This window comes from Lycorma delicatula, chromosome 8, assembly GCF_047948215.1.
Source record: "Lycorma delicatula isolate Av1 chromosome 8, ASM4794821v1, whole genome shotgun sequence".
Classification (NCBI taxonomy): Eukaryota; Metazoa; Arthropoda; class Insecta; order Hemiptera; family Fulgoridae; genus Lycorma; species Lycorma delicatula.
Genome location: NC_134462.1, coordinates 14016416 through 14031228, shown reverse-complemented (window position 1 = coordinate 14031228; position 14813 = coordinate 14016416). Strand labels below are relative to the sequence as shown.

General features: G+C 33.1%; 1 protein-coding gene across 7 annotated transcripts in view; it reads right to left on the bottom strand.

The window, feature by feature from the left end:
- Window positions 1–14813, bottom strand: part of LOC142329602 (uncharacterized) — a 97211-nt gene that overhangs the window by 56558 nt on the left and 25840 nt on the right. The window contains exon 1 of one of the 7 annotated variants that reach the window (XM_075374316.1): window positions 5699–5860. The exons of 5 other annotated variants lie outside the window; for them this stretch is intronic. The gene's annotated coding sequence lies outside the window, so the exon portion shown is untranslated. Of the gene's footprint in view, window positions 1–5608; window positions 5628–5698; window positions 5861–14813 lie in introns of those variants that run through there. One more of the 7 variants, XM_075374317.1, reaches the window with a different exon arrangement.

The following is a 14813-nucleotide window of genomic DNA, read 5'->3' as shown; positions in this document are numbered from 1 at the left end:
CTTTAATAAATTGCAAAAATTCTGATCTTGTAGTTCATTACTCCTCTGATATTGTCAGACAATATTCTCCCTAAGTCAGAGTTGATCATCATTTGGTTCATTTGTTTTTTGTTGCCGATCATTTAATCGCTCTTTGGTTTGATATAATTCTTCCTATCTTAATTTCTGTACACGTTCTCCAGTTATCAAATTTTCTCTCTATATTCGTCATGTTCTCATAATCTTTGTATTCTTTCCTTGGTCTTAACTTTTTCTTCCTCTTTATATTTATCATCTTTTCTTTATGTTTTTATTCTTTCTTTGTTTGCAACATTTTCTTCCTTTTTTTAATTTATATATATTGATTTATTAATAATTATTAACCTGATTGTAAAAAAAACTTTTTACAATAAATAATAATTCAATAATAACTATAAAAAATTATATATATATGTCAGAAGTTATTAGGGAAATAAAATTTTATGTACTTTTAAAAATGTGTATATGTAATTTAATAGCCGCACAAGGAAGTCATGTAGTGACCACATCAGATTTTTATATAAAAGGAATATACAAATAAATATATTCTGTATATATTTATTATATACACAGCGATACGTATTTATGGAAACAGCTTTATACTGTATATCTGGAGAGGTATTTAAAAGTTGAATGAAACTTTTAAGAAAACTTTGAAATTTTTTCAAGTAGTTAGCAGGAAACATGACTTCCATTTACGTTTTTACAATTAAAACAACGGTGAAACCCGTTTTTCTAATAACGCCTTCGTTATCGAGTTATAAGCATTCAAAGTTGCAGCGGCGGAAAAATCGTGTTAACATTAAAACGAAGTAAAATACACTGGATGAACGATTTTAGTGCATTTTACATTCATAATGCGAACGATAACGAACTTTAAACAGCGCTATAATGTTGAAAATAATAAACAATAACTAATAATTAACGACACAAAAACAAATTAAACGCCTATACAACTGATATTATTTTATAGATAAAAATTAATATCAGCTGATATTTGTTACTTTATCGGCTGTTAATTTACAATGTAGTTTGTATTACGTTGAAACAATCCGACTTATTAACTCGTCATTTCACCTTTTTACTTCAACGTACCTGTAATGGTAAAATTCAACAGCGCTAGTAAAGATTAAACTGTAGGCGTAGCGGTTGAAATTTGTTTTTTGGTGAAAGTTTTTATTATTAATTTCCTCGTTCATTTATTTAGTTTTATCAAATATTAAATCTTAACAATGCCTTCTTTAATTGAAACCGAAAGAATAACTCTGTTGACGTACGGGTACAATGACACAGTTCGGCCTTAACAAGAGGTATGCGATTTATTTAATAGATTTCCATACAGAGAACCAATAAATAAATCGAAAGTACAGCGATTTGAAGAAAACGTTACTATTATAAAGAATTTTTTTGGGATTTTGACTCGAGAATATGAAACGCGGATGAAAACCGGATATTTCAGATTAAAAGATTAAATATTTATTTTACATCGCATAGTTTATTCGGAAACAGAAAAAACCTTCGACACGATCACCTTTAAGGCAATCACAATATGTACGTTCTTCATCCTACGATAAACATTATATAATCAGTACGATGTACAGATTGTCTTCCACCGACAGTCATCAGTTATGATCTGCAGCTACCGCAAAGCCCGACCGCAAAAGAAGTATATAATAATATACCTCGAATATAATACACTAAATTAAAAAAAATACGAGAAATTTTTTCCGATTTTTTAATAATAATCGTTATAAATATGAAAAACCGAGGAAATATTATTTCCTGACGTATTCGAATATAACGTCCAAAGACAAATATTATATAGGCTTTTTAAGTATTTTATTTAATCTACTACAACAACCGTAAATTAACATTGCTAGTTCGATAAAAGATGATTGATTATCTTTATAAATACCGTTCACTATTAAAAAAAAATGATGAATAACAATTTTCAAATACGATTGAATATAAGTTTTTTCCGACATAATACGAGATAAAATAATGAAAGATTTTTCCGTTATATACAATAATTCATTCCATATAAACTTACTTATATCACAACTATTTTAAACAGATACCGCAAAATACAGACAGATTTATTACATCGCGAATTAAAGGCAGTAATTAGACGTAAATTTACTTCGTTTAAATTAAATGATTATTAAGTTGCAAAATAACACGCGCACGCGAGCAATAGTGTTTCATAATTTATGATATTTAACAAATACTCTGAAAACGAATGACATTGAAAAGTTCGACAGATTCGATTAAAATCAACGTAAAAACAAATAAATCACGACTGATACATCAGTATAATAAAGTTATTTATTTCAGCTCTGTTTGTTTCAATCTAATAAACATTTCTTATCTAATAAATATTTCTTTTCTTTTTAATTAATGTTACTCAATACGTGAAATTATTTATTCGATAATTCTTATGGGTGTATGAAAAGCTTCTGAGAAATAAAAAGCTACTAAATATTAATTCCAGTAAGTAAATTAAGTGAATAGTAAAACAAAAAACCCTTAATACAGCGATTCCCAAACTGTGCGCCGCGGCCTCTTCACAGGGGAAATATTCTAAAAGCTTAATAATTAATTGAACCAAGACATTTATAATTATTAATTTAATTTTAATAAAGTAAAAAAAAAAAAAAAAAAAAAAAAAAAAATTGATACACGAGTTTTATTTACTTTTATTTATTTCAAAATCTATTTAGAGTAACTCTATTTTGCGATTTATTATTTTGTAATTACGACCGGTGGCGAGTAAACCTTTGTAATTTTAAAGATATCAATTGTTTTAAGATTCGGGACAAACAATTGTTTTTTTGAGAAATACCTTAAAATATCGATAATGATCGATGGAAAATTACAAAAACTGATTATAAATAGATCTTAAATCTTTTTCATGACGTTACAAACTCTGTCGCAACAGTAAGATTTCCGGTTTTAATTAATCTTGAAAACGAACCCGAAAACCAAGTTTTTTGCCTCTAACTCCGGTTCCTTTGAACCGACTCGCTTCAAAATCAATAGGACTTTATTCTCAATAGGTTTAAATCACCTCATCGAGTTTCGCCAAAATCGTTTAAGATATGCGTCCGATAGAGCGGACGAAAAAATCTTATACATAAACACGACCGGGTAGCGATTTCCGATTTATTTTTAAATCCGCTAAAAATGTAGAATCGATCTACGAGTATCGGTTTGCTTGGCATTTCTCCCGCCACCACCCCGTTCGGTCACCGTTAAGCATAAGACCTAATGCCTGTGCCGCAAACGGCTACTGAGCCTCGAAACAATTTAGCGACCGGTGTCCTAACTAGCTCCTAGAGCTTACCTAAAAGCGCGAGCGGAATAGGCGTGGTACCACACACCACTCGCTTGTATGTCCCACCGCCCGCTTGTCATATATCATTACTAAAACATATATCGATAATTAATTTATCACGTCAAAGACAGCAATTCGCTGCCGCGCCTAGGCCGCTGAACGCCAGCAAGTAACTGTCGATCAATAAAACGCTTGGAGCCTTAATCTGGCTAGTAGCCAGCCGTATTTCTCGGTTAGCTTCCTACAGCAGCGCGGTAGGAGTCTTTTCCCTTAGGTAAACCGATGTCGGTTGAACAAAGCGACCGCATCAAGGAACTCCCACACGGTCCGACAATGCGGCTCTCGCCACACTGACTCGGCCGCTTGTGGTGGCCAAGTTTTCCCTACACCTCTAAGTTTCAGGATGGCCTGAGTTCTGGCCCTCCCAAGAGCTGAGACTGGACCTCCCCGCAGATGCACAGCTCATCGGCTGCCAGGCGGAACCGAAACAATTATCGGTTTAAATTTACACGGTTGGAGAGCACTCGGGCTCCCGTTACCTTTAAAAACGAAGGAGAGGCATACCATCCCCCCCACATCCTATATAAATCTATACAAGGACCTTCCCTTAGTCGTGGGGTGCCATTCTTGCTGCCGTGCTTCCATCGCGAGGCTATAAAACCTCCTCCGCAGGCGGGAGATTGGCAACTGTTCCTCGCAGGCGGGAGATCACCGCTCCTCTCCGATACAGGCCCGGCTCGAAACCGCATCCCAAATACGTCGGCCTCCCTGCCTCTTCGCAATTTCCACATGGCCGCCCGAACTTTCACCACTAAAAATCTACAAGTATAATATAATATAGATAATAGCAAAACCGCTCTATCGAATAACTCGGCAGACGTGATTACTTTATATCCAATTTGAATTTTTATAATCAGAAGATCGTTAATCAAAATTTAATAAAATTATTCCCTACAAAAAAAATTTGTTTTTCAAATAATATCTCTTAGTTTTATTCTTTCCTAATTTTGTTTCTGAATAAATTTTTTAGCGAGTAGCATAGATAACAAAAACGTAGTTTCGCTTAACCGGGGGGGGGGGGGGGGAGGGACCTAAGGCCATAGTTTCGTTTGAAATTTCAAGATGTGCCTATGAATACAACTAAAAGGTTTGTTCGACTTGTTTTTGACCGAGTTTAAATCAATCCTGAATGATGAAATTATATTTTTTTAATCGGAAAAATACCCTTTTAGAAATATTTTATAGAACGAAAAACAATAATTTACGCGTTAACATTAACATCCCACGAAAATTAAATCGAAAATATTACTCACCATCAAAAAGAACTTATTGATAAAAATAATAAAAATGAGATAAAATAAGCTTATTTGCAAGTTTTTTCCAAATACTAAGATATAAGCCGATATAGAGATCCTGAGGTGCAAGAGGGGTCGCGAACCTCTTTGACGATTGAACTTTTTTAGATTTCTTAAAACATAGAATAATTCTGAAAATAAATTTCTAGTTATCATAGTTTTTATTTTTTTAATGAGAGGGCGGAGTTGCCTGGAGGGGAAAGGGAATAATTAATTTAAGGGATTAGGAAGCGAGGAAGTGAAGGTACTTACGAACCGAGGGGGAATAAAGTACGACACAACTTTTTGTTTTTTTTAACCGGTACTTGTAGTAGATTTAAAAAAAAAGAGAATAAGACAATATTTCTACAAATATGAAAACAAATTTCATTTTTATAAATATGATTAATCGAGAGGGTACGGGAACTAGAGGGCTTAAGGAAGCAAGGGACCGAGGTTTTGCACCTTTTTTGGAAAAGAGAACGCGTATTTAAAAATAGCCTTTGAATATAATATATTATAATATAATTTCTATTTATTTATTAATCGATGTGGCTAGAGGACTTCCGAAGATAAGAGGATCTGACTTTCTGGATGCTATCGATTTTTTTCTGGTCCCTGAAGAAAGAAGTCAATTCCGAATGAATAAAGTACTTAATATTACAATATTTCAACTTTTGTTAATTCAGAGGACTAACAACTGAAAGCAAGAGGGACAACATCTCATAGAGAGCATTAAATTTTTTGTTTGTTCCTGAAGGATTCGATTTTGAAAAAGAGAAATATTTATATTTTTGTATATCTATATATATATAACATTATAAGTAGGTTTATTTTCAATGTATGTACTAATATTAACATAATGCTAAAGAAAAATGAGTTTCAAAAAGCGTTTTATAAAAAGACAGAGTAAAACTTTTACCATAACTGAACGACTTAAAATAAATAACACGTATCACACCGATTCATCGAAAATATAAATGGATTTAGATTTAAAAAAACAAAACGCTACCTTAAATAACGCACGATAACAATGAATTCCTTAGAAAACACGTACAAAATTGAAATAAAAAAAAAAAATATTTATAATAAACGCACTCTCACTGCTGAATACATAAACAGAGAATTAAGTAGAAGGTTACGCGAACTTGCGAAGCCAAACGCTAACACCAAACTGAAGCAAAACCAGTTTTTTTGTACGTACCAGTGACGATTGAATACTATCTATCGGCGGGGATTTCCACGAAACTTAATTTAGGAGTATTATTAGGCTAATCGATATTATTTTTAAATAATGCAATTACGATGAATAAAAACGAATAAATATAAAAGATTTCAACGAGTCGAACAATACGTATATATTTAGACACCATCCGACCTTTGTGGCCGAATGGTGAAATCTTTATATTTATCCAGAAGGATCTTTACTCCAATCTCAGTCACGTTTTGTCATTTTTCACACGTAATAAGTGTCATAATTCATCCGTCTTAAAGATAAATGGACGTTAGATAAATGTAAATGGACTTTAGCCTTTTTTTAACTTAAGAGAATAAATAAATGTACAATTTAAACGCAACCAAATATACAATAAAATTCCAATTTCCTGTAAACAATGTACTTCTCCGATCGAATAGAAATAGTATATAAATATTACGATGTACTGCTTTACACAGAAAGGGTGTGACAAAGAAACCGAGGTACACCGGTTTATTTTGCTTTCTCTGAGAGTAACGATGTTTATTACCAGCGCCTGTAGTGAATATCCACAGCCGTACCCAGCCCCTGTAGTGAATATAATGAAGACGAGTCTTGTGGGGCAGAATATCAGTCGGGTAATTATATAGAAAGACGACGCGTAATCAAAATAATCTTTGTATATATTGTTTTCACCGCGCCGATTATAAATATAAAAAAAGTGTCGGTCTACCGTAAGTTTTAAATTAAACAACGTTATCGAGCGAAGCGAGCGTTAGAGATTATGTTTGTTGATGTCGTAATTACATTTAAAATTTTTTTTTTAAACTGATTTCGGTTATCTGAATACTTATTTCAGTAATCAGTAGATCGTAATAAAACGTTAAGGTTAAATTACAAAAAAAAGTTAAACGAGTAATAATGATAATGACTCGTTACAGACTTATTTTATAGAAAAAGTGACCTACGATTTTAAAAAATGTCCACGATGCAGCGAAGGTATGAGATTTTATGCGAACAATTATTATTTCGATGTGTCCGCACTTATATAAACGAGAATGCTCATCGCAAACGTATAAAAGCGCGCTGCAATATGAACACATGAAATTGAATATATTGAAGGGTACATGGTTCGATAATGCGTGCAAATCTTTAAAGTGAGGGTGTAAATTCATCGCTTATCATTTGATCATTCGTCTTCCCCGGGAATATTTTTTGGAGCAAGAACTTGATACGTACCCAAATACTATTACCGATTTCGAGAAACTTTTAGTCGGGATGAATGCATACTACGGGTGGATAAGAATTCAACGTCATCAGGAGGTGAAAAAGAAGTAGAGATTGAAGAAGAAAAAATCGGAAAAAGGAAATTCAACGAAGAAAGATTAATAACAGAGCGGTGAATTTTTGGAAGAAATGAGCGGTACAAACCGATAATATGTTTTATTGATATGTTTTATTGAGGGGATTCATTGGAAACAACTCCTCAAGCGATAATTGTAATTCTATTTACTATTTAATAGTATTAAATATTTACTATTCTATTCTATTCTATTTAATCGATTCTTGGAATCGATACGAATACAGAATTGTGATACAGAAAAAACGAAAAAATATGCGAATCATTTCCATTAGAATAGATACATAAAAATATACTTATCTGAATACTAATGTTTGTGTCACAACTGACTTTTAATCGCTTCTCATATGTTAAGAAAAAGTAAAATAATGATCAGCATTATTGCAACAAAGACATGGTCACAATTAAAAACTAAGGTAGAGCTAAACCTTTATGTTGTTTATTGGTGGATAACACCAACACCATGACAGAATATATGCCAAGATTAAACGAGGTTACCGAACGTTGTTGTAAATCAAAGTATTACATAGTTAATACGTAGTTAGTTAAAATCAAGTTATTACGATACCTTTTTCTTTTTCCTGTTTATCCTCCGGAAATTACCGTTCAGGTATTACTTCAGAGGATGAATGAGGATGATATGTATGAGTGTAAATGAAGTGTAGTCTTGTACATTCTCAGTTCGACCGTTCCTGAGATGTGTGATTAATTGAAACCCAATCACCAAAGAACAACGGTATCCACGATCTAGTATTCAAATCCGTGTAAAAGTAACTGGCTTTACTAGGACTTGAACGCTGGAACTCTCGACTTCCAAATCAGCTGATTCGGGAAGACGCGTTCACCACTAGACCAACCCGGTGGGTTAGAACGAAAATACCTAACAAAACATAATCTAACGCTCGCTTTGCTCGTCAACCAAATCTAATTAACCCTTAAATATTATACTGGCCGATTTTAAATGTATACAAAACACGCCGCTACTGGAATATGTACTTTTTGATTTTTCATTTGAAAAATGTTTATAATTCTAAAACTACGGTAGACCCACACTTTTTTTTATCCACAATCAGCGTAGAAAAAACAACAATATATGCCAAAATTATCACTTTTATATGCGAGTGTTCTTTCTATATAATTAACATTACCTGAATTTCGTGGCGCAAATTTATATAAAACAGTACAATCGACTCAATGAAAAGGAAACCACTACATTCCCCACTCTTCATCATATTAATAAGCCTGTCGTAGAGAATGATTGTTATTTTTGAGAATGGCTATTCCTTTTTGTGGGAGAAACTCTATACTTAAAGACAGTTTGCCTACAACTGTTAGAACAAATGACCCGTATTTAACTTCTTAAAAAAAGAAACATACATTCCCAACAGCTAATTCAAATAATGCAGTATTTAACAGGTAATTTAAAAGTAATTTCTTTTTTTAATTGTGTAACACGTTATCGATATCTCGGGTGCATAGACACGATGTATAGCGCGATCAATTTAACATCATAAGCGGAATAAATGTGAACTACTTATCGGTTGTGAATCCACTTATCGTAACATGCACAACGGATTATTACTGAGTCATAATCAAGTGGGAGGTACAGAAAGGTGGTACAGAGGGGGCTACAGCGCATGCGCCAACCTATCATATGTGACGTCGTTTTAACATAGGTCCGATCATTGACCCTCTATTAGTATGCAATACTTTTCGTATTAACTCGTTTTATTATGCTGAATAAAAATTGTCGTATTTTACGTAATCGTTTTAGATTTTAAGTTATGTGCGATGTGGACTGGACGAAAAGGTAGTAAAATTATTGTTGTACGGTTGGAAATGATCGAATTGTAATTAAGTATTACGAATAAGAAGCTAAACAAGAATCTTTTCGTTTTCCTCTTAACAAGTGTACCGAAAAAACGTCAAGTTATTAAAAAATTTCGAAAACTAAACGTAAACGAAAGAAGGCTCGACGGTATAATGAAAGTACTACCTAGACCAGGTCAAAACGTCCTGAACAAAAGAATACTGCAACTGATGATGACTTTGATCGACGTGTAATAAAAAACGTCCCAAAAGATTTTTATTTAAGAGAGAAAATTGTTCCTACTACAAGCCGATTTACCGGTATAATAAGGTAAGAATCGATTTTTAAATGGAAACCTGCACTCTTTGAAAAATTAGAAAAAAATGGATTTTAAAAATGAACCACACGTCATCCACTTAGGAAAAAGTCGTGATCTGTCGGTTAAGAATCGGATATAAGATCCACTACATTGATACAAGAGATGGACAGATATGTGAAAGATGAAATTTCCGTCTGAACGTAGGCCATATATTCTTGTTTATTATGTGTAAGTGCGTACGTGTGTTATGCGGCTTTGGAGCGTAAGTACAAAGGAGTTTCTACCTTGTATGCCTCGAAAACAGGCGATTTCAAAAAATTATTTAAAAAATAATAAAAATAAATTAATTTTGTGTACGTAATTATATATAAAAAAAATGTATCAAGTTTTTAAACGATGAAAAGATAAGTAGAGCTGGTCAAAGTCGGGATATTGCCAAACATGATGGTGGATGGTGAAACAGATAATTATTGAAGAAATTACGTGAAATTAAAAAAATTGACAACACAGCTGTAGGACTTTCCCATCACCCAACTTAATTTAGCACGTCAGTGTTGCACTAGCGCTCCTTGTGGCGACAGGGGGTACTATTGACGCAATATACCCATTTAAACAATAGTTTACAGAATGTTTGGGTGGGCGTACGATTTGGAAATATTCATTTTTAATTAATATATGTGCATAAGAAAAATAAGATCTTAATTAGGAGAAATCTTGAGATGTTGAGGGTTACCTTGCTCTACAAGGTCACCCTCAACAAAAAGTAAGGGTGGCCTTACCCCCTTGACCTTTTAAGTTGAAAATTTAACGGCATCAATGCCCCATATACAGAAGTAACCTGACCCCAAGTTTGGTCAAAATCGGTCCAGTAGTTCTGCACATATAAGGTGATTTAGAGTACGACACCGAACACACACACGTACATACGAATATTCGGAAAATTTCCATCCGGTTTTTTGAGTTCCTTAGGTGTCAAAACGTCAAGATCCGGTGTAAAACGCAAATGCCCAAATTGAACAGATTATAATATTTTCCCTTTTACAGCTGTGGCTCTTCTATGGCGCAAGACGGGAAAGTAAAAAATCATTTTTGGCTGAATTGCGGTTACTTAAACCAAAAAATCTTTTTCTCAACATTTTTAAACTTTTTATCGTAAATAAAAAAGAAGTTTTTATGGTTTTTTTTCATTCTACTTTTTTAACATGCAGACGACGTCGCTGAACATTTTAAATCCAGAAGTATGGCAATTTGATAATTTGGTAGATGCTGAGTACTACCTCCGGTTCCGAAAAAAAATGTTTCGAGAAAAAGGCGTATAAAAATCAAGCGTCTCGATCACAAATTTCACTGATCATGAATCCAACGACGTTTTCTGCTTTGGAACTGAATTTTCAGTAAATTAACCATCAATTGTATAATCCGACATCACTGCATGTTACCTACATCGACTTCGACATTTTTATTATTATTATTCTTAATAATTTAAGAATAAAAAAATAAGAATAATTAATAATTGTTTTTATTGTTTTACTTCCTATTTTTCCTTTTGCACTAACAAACACCATAAAAAATAGAAAATAAGCAAAAATTCTTAACGAGCGTCTTTCGCTACTAAAATTTCAGAAACTGAAATAAATAAAAAATATATTTACCGAAATAAAAATCTCGAAACGTGTCACACCACTGTCATAAATAGACTGCAATGCAATAAACTGTAATAAACCATTGTAATGTAATGCGGGTATAATACTACACTCTGGAATGTATTCTGTTCATAATAGAAAAAGGTTTTGGAATGACTAGGCAACTGCAAACCTAAACGACAAGGAGCAGAGAGACCTTGAGACGCCAGGTCACTCCACAGCGATTCGAAATTCTACCTACGTCTCAAATACTCCGACTCGTTATAACTTCGCAAATATTACGAGTTTAAACCTGAAAATTTACAGAGGTATTTCTTGAAAGTATATACAACTTCAGAAAATGTGTAAAAAAAATCGATTTATTTTTGACCCCACAAAGTAGAAATCTCCCATCCTCTTAAATTACCTCTTCATATTTGCGATATGTTAAAGAACTACAAGAGTTATTTTGGATAACAACTGCATTTTTTGCGGTGCATTCATATATAACAGCCCTTTTAATCTTATCTCGAACTTAATTGAGCTCTTTTAATTATTTTTACTTTTCTTTAAGTTTTATTGTTCCCCGATTGATATTTTACTTTGATTCTTGTTTCTATAGTTTAAGCTAGTTATCGCATAAACTACAGATGAAGGTATTGGTCTCTACACCTTCATTATCACTGTTGCGATTTTTTCTGTAAACAGATGAGGGCCTGTACACCCAGATTGTTTTTTTTTTTGTTTTTTTTACTTCCTTGTAAGAAGTAAAGGAAGTATTGTGATCACGAAAAATTTCGGTTTTCAGATTTCAATAGAAATATCCATTTTGACTAGTTTCGACGTGACATCTGTACGTACTTATGTATCTCGCATAGCTCAAAAACGATTAGACGTAGGATGCTGAAATTTTGAATTTAGGAATGTTATAACATTAAGTTGTGCACCTTCCCTTTTCATTGCAATCGACTGAACCAGAAGTGTACAAAAAGCCCAAAATCCAATTTTCTTAACTGCAGTAATAAGCCCTCATCGAGAGCTTTTCAACTCTATATCATAAGCGGTACTTGTTTTTATTTGTTCCAGAGTTATAGCCAAATAAAATTTTAATCAATGAAATATTTGCATCTTACAAGGGGAAGGCACATCGGTTCAAATCCGACTTCATCTCCTTTTTTTTAAATTTAAATATTTAGATTTATTAATAATTATTAACCTCCAATTGTAAAAATATTTTTACAATAAATATTAGTTCAATAATAATAAATATCTCAGAAGTTATTAATGAAATAAAAACATGTACTTTTCGTTTTAAATAATGTGTATATGTAATTTAACAGGCGTATAAGGAAGTCATATGGTGTCCACATCAATTTTTTTACTTTTATTTTAAGATCTTATTTATGCTATTTTTTTTTTTGTTTCGGTTATACATTTATCTAACGTTATCTATTTGTACGGTTTCGGATATGCTATTTTTTAGATATTTAATAAGCTTTTTTATTATTTAACTAGACGGCCCGTCTAGCCAGAACCTGGACCCTCGGGACTCGGTCAGATCAACGCAGGTGAATCCCGGAGCCCGACTCATGGGCTCCTCGAGACCAAGGGACGTACCCCATGGACGCACAGCTCGCTTCGGTCGCCATTCCCATCGACCCAGAGGACTCCGCCCCCTGGATCCCCGCATTGTTCGTTATCCTCATGGTCGTGTGAAAATAATACTGATAAATAATAATTATAGTATTGAGGCTTTATAGAAACTTGAAAAAGAAACTCGATTACAAAAGATAGAATAATAGTAACTACGGCAACTAAAGTACACACACACCTTTGACGAAAAACTCCTTATTTCTTTGGTATGGAGGCAGAAATGAAATAATGAAGTAAAAGTATTAAGCTCTTTTTTTCTTTAATGAATATCTTTAATTTACATTCATCATTCATCATTCGCCCACTTGGCGGTGGGAGGGGGTGAAGAAATAATGAATATTTTTAATAGTTTAACCTTCAAGGGAGCTACGGTCTCGTTCTGTGGCTTCAAACCTTCCGTGGTATAATACGAATGTATCTGAAAATTTGAAAGCAATCGATCGGTTGGTGCTTCGAGATTTTTCGACGTGAAATATATCTAAAAATCTTCTCAGTTATGCCATGAAACACAGGTAAAAATTTGGTTGCGATTGATCGAGTAGTTTTTTTTGTTTATCCCCAACAAACAAAAACCCTCTTCCTCTTTACGTAATATTAAAGATAAGGTTTTTTAAATGTACAGTATATTTAAAAGCGTTAATGATTAGAAAAATATAAAGGTATCACTCGGTTCCTATATAAGAAATTTTTATGAAAAATTTAATATAGCACTTAAACAACCACGTGTAGATTCAAGTTCAATTTGCGAAGCGTATGCAGCTTTTTTGTCAATTTTGAAACCGCAGAAGAAAGAAAACGAAATAATAAACGTTTAAAAAAATTCCATCCCACATTCTTATGTACAATATATAAATCTAGATATTTGAACTACGACCCACCGGGTTGATGTAGTGGTGAACTCGTCATCCCAAATCAGTTAATTTTGAAGTCGAAAGTTGTAAGGTTCAAATCTAAGAAACGTTAGTCACTTTTATATGGATTTGAATACTAGATCGTGGATACCGATGTTCTTTGGTGGTCGGGGCTCAATTAACCGCCCATTTCAAGAACGGTTGACCTGAGACTGTACAAGACTACACTTCACTTACACTCATACATGTCATCCTCATTCATTTTGTGAAGGAATACCTTACAATGATTTCGGAGGCTAAACAGAAAAACAAAAAAGATAACTGTACTAAGATAGATGTACAGATCCGGAAGAGAAGTCGTTTCTCGTTATTATAAAAATTAAAATATGTTGTAATATGAATTGAAAACCTCATTTTTGAGGTAAGTTAAAAATATCTTATTTCCAAAATTTTGTTTCCGATTTCAATTTGTAATACGATCTTTTGAGATAAAATTAAAAATATGAATTAAGCATTTAAATGCTTAACGTCAAAACTGTTTAAGTACATTTTAAGTACTTAACAAAACCATTTTATTTTCTTGTACGAAACTACCATCAGGGATTGTCATTGAAAAAGTTGTAATAAAAGAATTTCTGCTATACAACCATTTTAGGTCGATTATTCAAAAAAATTATCATTTTTGTGTTAATTTTATTCACCGATCTATAAACAAATAAGTTAACAAAAATGTTGACGTTTAGATTACGTTATTCGAAGTTATTACACGGGGTCATAAACCTTTTTTCATCTTCGGGCCAATATTTCTAATCTGTAATGGCCTGGGGAGCGCGATTAAGTACAATATTTTAATCGAATATAAAAATATTTATGTTCATTTACAGGCCTAAACTGACATCTAAGCGAAAAAGGCGTATCTCAATACACACTATTTTTAACTAATTACGGAAACGTTTTTGGATTTTTTCGCAACATCTTTTAGAGTCGTTTAAAATATATAATTAATTAATCGATATGATTTACTTAAGAAGTTAGGTTGTAACCGACTCCGCGGGCCACAAAAACCCCTTTGTGGGTGGCCGCGGTCAGAAAAATACCTTTGAGGGAGGTAGCGGGTTTGACTCGCGCGTTACAATATTTATCTCTTTATTGAAGAGATGATTGAAAGAAAACCACAAAGAGAAAAGGATAGACTGACGAACATAAGAAAGATCACGGATGATATAAATTCCTCAAACTAAGAACAATAAAACAGCTCAAGAGAAAAGGCTCTAGAAACTCGTCGCAAACCAATCTGCGGATGACAACAGAGAAAAA